Source organism: Protopterus annectens, chromosome 1.part0 (assembly GCF_019279795.1).
Source record: "Protopterus annectens isolate FY-2018-M chromosome 1.part0, PAN1.0, whole genome shotgun sequence".
Taxonomy (NCBI): Eukaryota; Metazoa; Chordata; order Ceratodontiformes; family Protopteridae; genus Protopterus; species Protopterus annectens.
In genome coordinates, this window is record NC_056725.1 from 1,950,138,790 (window position 1) to 1,950,145,186 (window position 6,397).

The following is a 6,397-nucleotide window of genomic DNA, read 5'->3' on the forward strand; positions in this document are numbered from 1 at the left end:
TTCAGCTGTCTCCTGCAGCCCCCCTGTGATTTGAAGTCACCAGCCGCCACTGCATTGTGCTATAAGTTGTATTGTTCTTAACAAATCTTTTCACGTTATGTCTAATTTGGTATAATTGTTTTATTTTTGTTTCTTTTTTGCATTAGTTTCCAAGCTTGTAAAATTAATGTTCTTAGAATGTTTTTGTAATACTTTTGAGTTTTTCTCCACTGAAAATGGGCAACTACCCAGTCGGATTTTTCCAGTAATCAAATGTTAATAAATAAAGAAAGATTAATTTTTACTATATTATCCAATGTGTATGCAACATCCACCCAGACTTAACCTCACTATTTTAACTATTTTACCAAAAAAGAAGGAACCTCTTATTTCCTTCCCTGCATAAAGTATTTTGTTTATGCACCATATCTCTCATTATTTCCATATTTTATTATATTGAATTAATTTCTTATTAATGGTTTCCCTTTCCCCATTTCTTTCTCCAGTATTCCTTCTCTATCCCTAAATAATCATTTTTATACATTATTTTATATTCCAAGCACCAGTCTTCCCAAGATTTGTAAAAAGGCCTCATATAAATATGAATTTTCCATAACTGTTCCATGGTATCTTTATTTAGGGATCCCATCCACCTTTTCACCTCTTTCATCTTTAATATACTGTTGTGCATTTCCCCTTTAGGTCCATATTATAACAGAATGATCACAAAAACAAAAACCTTTTCTCCCACCTTCTACCACCATCATTCCTTCTGGCATCAATGCATAATCTATGCTATTCTTAACCCCGACACCATTTTCAAAGTAAACTATCTGCTTTTTCATTTTTTAATTTGCCATATCTTATAGTCTATAAACATGCTTTCATATCTGATCCTATCTCCCCAGTTTCTTTGCTTACTTTAAAATTAAAGTCTGTTATTGTTAGTGCCATATTAACAATCGCATAATTTTTATCTCTTCAAACTGTGAAGCTCTTTCTTTTATATTGATGTAATTTGTCCACTCATAAACAACACAATCTATACACTCCTTTCATGGTATGCACATAAAAAACAAATGGCCTATACAATCCTTTCTTTACTTCTTTTATAACTTATCACACTTCTTCATGGAAGTACTACAATAAAGTCCAATATTTGCATTCCTTTACTCTTGAACAGTATGGCAATGAGTGATCATATATATCTAACAAAACTCCATCAAACATTTTAGCCCACATTTTTTGCATCTGCAACTTTTGCTTATCATGGAATAATCTAGTGACCTCTAAATTTATCACATCACAAACTTGCTTTTAACAGCATTCAAACTCTATAGTCCTTTATTCTGTCATTTTCCTTCCTTAACTCCATTTTTGTGATAAACTTATGTTCTCTTTCTTTACTCTTTTACCAGTCATATTCCCCTTCTCCGCCTCCAGTGTCATCATTGTTGTCATGTATTCGTACATCATACATGTTACTAATATCGAGTATATTCAGTAGTCTCATTATCCTCCACATTTTCTATAATATCGTTAACATTTTGCACATTTTTGAACCCTTGCATAACATTCTCACCATCCACTAGAGTATCATTTTTGGTTTTCTTTATCGGTGCTTCGGTTCACTGTGAACATTACTTAAAAAATTACAAACAAATCAAAAATGGGCATCACAGCCACATTCCATACATAAAATGTTGCAGTCGTTCATGCAATGTCCACGCTAACCATAACGTTTACACCCTTTCTTAGGGTATGACTGAATTGCCTGTCTTGGCTAACACCAATATTTTAGCATTCATTGCTATTGTTCAACGTCACAGCACTTGGCAAATGCATAATTTTACTGTCAATATTATTTAAATCTAACCTGCCTTGACTTATTCCATAATTGTCTACCCTCTGCCAAAAACATTTTGACATTTATCATTAAAGAATGTTTTTAATTCATTTTCAATCTGCAAAACTAAACAGTTACCTTTTTTTTCAGAGTGTTAGGTTGACTAGTTAAATTGCAGCCCTTCCATAGATTGCAAATGGATTTTTTTTTTTTTATCCAGTAAGTTTAGAAATGTTTATTGCAATGTGCAATAGCACAAAATAAGTTTACGGAAAGGTTCAGTTACTAATTGTTTTAGCACTCTTATATCTTTAGCAGCAAAGCCTATTGGCGCCACCACAGTATCCCAGATGATGTATTTGTCTATAGGTTCACCCATTTCAGTGCTAATATACATAACAGGCAACCTCTTATAAAAGGATGTTGTCTTTTATTCTTTGCTCCCGCTGACGCCATAGAAGCATGTGACTTTTTTGTTTTATTATGCTTAGTAACAATTACCTTTTGAAGATCGTTCTGCATACAGATGCCGTCTTTCTCTTTCTCACATACTCCTTACCAATACATTCCCTGTTTCTATAAATGCATCAGCATCTTGTGGGTATTGCCTTTCACTAGAAAACTCTTTTCTATGAAATCTTACCACAAAAGTATGAAATCATCATTTGGTTCTCCTTAAGAAATGAATTTATGAACAAAATACATTTCACTAAACACAAGGACCACACAAAAACTTGCATCAGCTATCAACTTTATTATAATAATAACAATAACAATCAATTAAATGAAAATAACCTCAGTGGCTGCAATCTTCATATAATAGTAGGCACATACTACAGTTTATCTGCTGCAACATAACCTCATTAGTAACATACCACCACTGGACTGCACAAACGCCAATAAGCAATGTAACCTTAAACCTAACAGTAATTAAACAGAGTAGCGTGACCACCTCTACTCACTCTCACTCCTCTCAAACAACCTCAGAAAGGTAATCTGTTTACTGGCACACTCATCTTCCAAGGACAAATTCCTCGTATGCACTTAAAATTAAAAAGAGGATAGAGGTTGGATTCATCAAAACTCCTTCCTAAACTCCCTCCTCAAACTTAAAAAACCCTATCTAACCCCCCGCACCCTGCCTCACATCTTTTTCCAACAGCTAATATCTTCCTAACGTCTCCTATTACCTCTCTTACCCACTTTAACCCTCCAACACCCCTGCATACTCCTACAAATTGTCACTGACTTAAACAGGGAAAACCTCTAGCAAGCATTCATAGACAAATACATTGGACACAGGCAAAACCATTTTGTCTATGAACTCCATGCCCTCCCCTAAAACACAAGGAAAACATCAAAGCCTGCATCAACTTTATAATAATAACAACAATAATAACAATAATAGTAATAATAATAATAAAATAATAATAATTAAACAAATGAACATAACCACAAGAACCAATAATCATGGAATAATAGGAGGTGTGTACCACAGCTCACCTGCTACAACACAACCTCAGCAAGCATGTAAACCACTCAGTTATACAAACAACCAATAAGCAGCATAACCTTAAATGATCACTGTAATTCCATAGAGTAGTGTTACCAGCTCCCTACACTGACATGCTTCTCAAACAACCACAGGAAATGTAATGCAGATACTGCTTGACAGATTCTTCAACTCACTTGCAGGCTGCTTCATAGAAGCCTGTTCTCCATTACCTTCCTGGCCAAAAGATTTTAAGTCTCAAGGCTTGAAACAATGCTCTTAAAGTGAAATGAACATTAAACAGATCCAGCTCCACCTAGCTAGGATGCGTACCACCCTGACTATATATGATGGATCCTTGTCCTTAAAAATCCTAGTGCTCCAACACAGTGGTACTCCAACAGATGATGCCACTCTAGCATACCTGGAAGCCTCAACTGCTAAAACCTTCACCATTCCCCCTCCATGCCAACCTTGGAATAATAGCAGACAAAATGTAGCACCCAGAAACTGCAGTTTCAGTAAGACCAAATCTCTCAAAATCAAGGCTAAAAGCTACTGCTTAGGAATTATTCCCACCCAGATGAACCACAATAATTTGAGGACTGTTTCCAACCAAACTTCATCTACAACTTGTATCAACTGCAACCAATACATACCTTGTAATCCTTTCCAAGTAGCTTTTCATTTTCATGCCTCTCTGCACAATAAATGAAAGACTGTCCAACGATCATCAACCAGTATGTTTCTGTAAAACAAAAAACAGAATTCACTTCCATAAACCAATAAATAAAAAGGGTACCTAATATAATCTTTAAAAGCATTTGAAATCCACTTACCCTTCCTTTTACTAAAATCAATTACTTAACTTCTTTCTCCAAGTCCAAACAACAACTACTTTGGAACAGGATAAGATGATTTTGTAACTAATGCTTTCATTACTGCTACATTATCTGAATGAACCACCACCATTCTATTAACCAACTCCTGCTTCCAAATGACTGCTGCTACCCAAATCAACATCAACTCTAAAAGCATGATGTTCCACTTTAATTCTGCAGACCACTCCCCCGACCAACTAGCTGAAAACCATTTTGCCTTGAAGTATGTTCCCATGCCAAAGCCCCCAGCAGCATCAGTGTACAGATATATATGGCTGACAAACACTGGATCCCCTTGGAATGTCACCAGTAGCTAAATTAGGTCAATCATTTTCTGTTTGTATTGTCGTATCATTCTTGGTGAGGGTATAATGCTGCTCAATGTTAGGCTCATACCAGGCTGCAACATGTATTCAGACAGGTCCATCATGTCTCTCTTCATATAGTCCAGGGAGGTATGTCCCAGGTCATTCACACCCACATGGACTATGAATTGAGTCATACTGGTACTTGTGATTGAGTGACTTGAGTGCCTGTGTGATCTGTGAATCCTGGCTCCAGACAGTCAACTGACTGTAACACTATCTTTATCCAACTTGGTGAGTGAAGCGAACGTGTGTCTCATGATGGAGTCTCCTATGACAAAGTTGTTTGAATGTGTGGTCTTTCACCTTAGAGGTTTGCTTGTGGAAAAACTGTGATGTGTATTATGTGTAGTGGTTGGTATTTTTTTTCATTGGGTTTCTGAGGGCAACATATGGCAGCAGGCCTCTGAGGTTTTGTTAAATTACTTATGAGTACCTCCACATATGTTGATTATGTGTCGAGACCTTACTTAATGAAGAAAATGATGTACATGTGCTGATAACCTGTTTGTCATTTGATTTGTCAGTATATGAGTCGCATCTCAGTCTTCACAGTGTAATTACATCTCTCACATACTGTGTTTGTTTCAGGAGTAAGTGATTGTCAGTATACATGAGACAGCTGCTACATTGCCTCAGGATGCCCATGGAGACCTTTAATTATGTAATTGAATAATGGAATCTGCTTTTAATTTTTGGTATCTACTTCTCTGAAGTACAGGCTAACACAGAAGGCCTCTGGCTAATTAATTTTGCAGATGACTGCAAACTAGGAGCCATAGTCAAGTCCCCAAATGATGTGGACATCCTACAGAAGGGCCTCACTGAGACAGATGCCTGGTGTCAGAGCCATGGCCTCAAGCTCAATGCCAAAAAGTGCAGTGTCATCCCCTTTGGTAAAAACTCTGTACCCATGAGCTACCACATAGGCAGCAATCTACTTAACACTGAATGCATGATAAGAGACCTTGGGACCCAGGTGGACAGTAGTCTCTCCTTTGATAGTCACATCGCCACAGTAGTCAGGAAGTCATTCTATGTGGCACACCTCATCATAAAAGGGTTCTCATCCAGAAAAAAAGAGGTCATTGTTCCCCTCTACTAGTCACTCATTAGACCCATTATAGAGTACAATGCCCCTTTTGGAATGTACCTCACAAGACATCTGCAGCAGCTGGAAAGGCCACAGAAGTACTTTACAAAGAGGATTACTGGCCTCAAACAAATGCCCTATACTGACCGCCTCAAAAAACTCCAGCTTTACTCCATAGCATATCGCCTACTCCGAGGTGATCTCTGCCTAACATATAAAGCTATGTCAAACCCAGAGCTGTTGGACATGCTACACCTAAAGAAATCCCAGTCCCTCCAAGCTACATGCTCTAGGGACCTAAACCTTGTCACCACAATAAACAGGGCATGCTGGAGGGAAGAGATTCCTGTCCCAGAGACTTCCTATACTCTGAAACAGGCTACCCATCTATGTCAAACAAAGTTCTTCGTTAGCACTTTTCAAGAAAAATCTTGAATCATTCTATCTCTTTATCTATATTATTTTATTGCATTTTATTTCTAAATAGTTTGTTTGTTTGACTTGTTTCCCTTTGGTTTTAATGCTATCAGATGAGTTGGCATCAAAGATCAGAGACCTAACTCAAAATATTAAAAGGGGCAGCAAGCTGATGCAGATGTATTGATAAGAAACAATTCAGAAATATCATCTCTCAAATTGTATTAAATAAGATAATAGATTTACTAAATGTCAGTTTAGGAGATAATGTTAAAAACTCTATTAAAAGCTTGATCGGGATCTTTAGAAGCACACCTTAGCCTA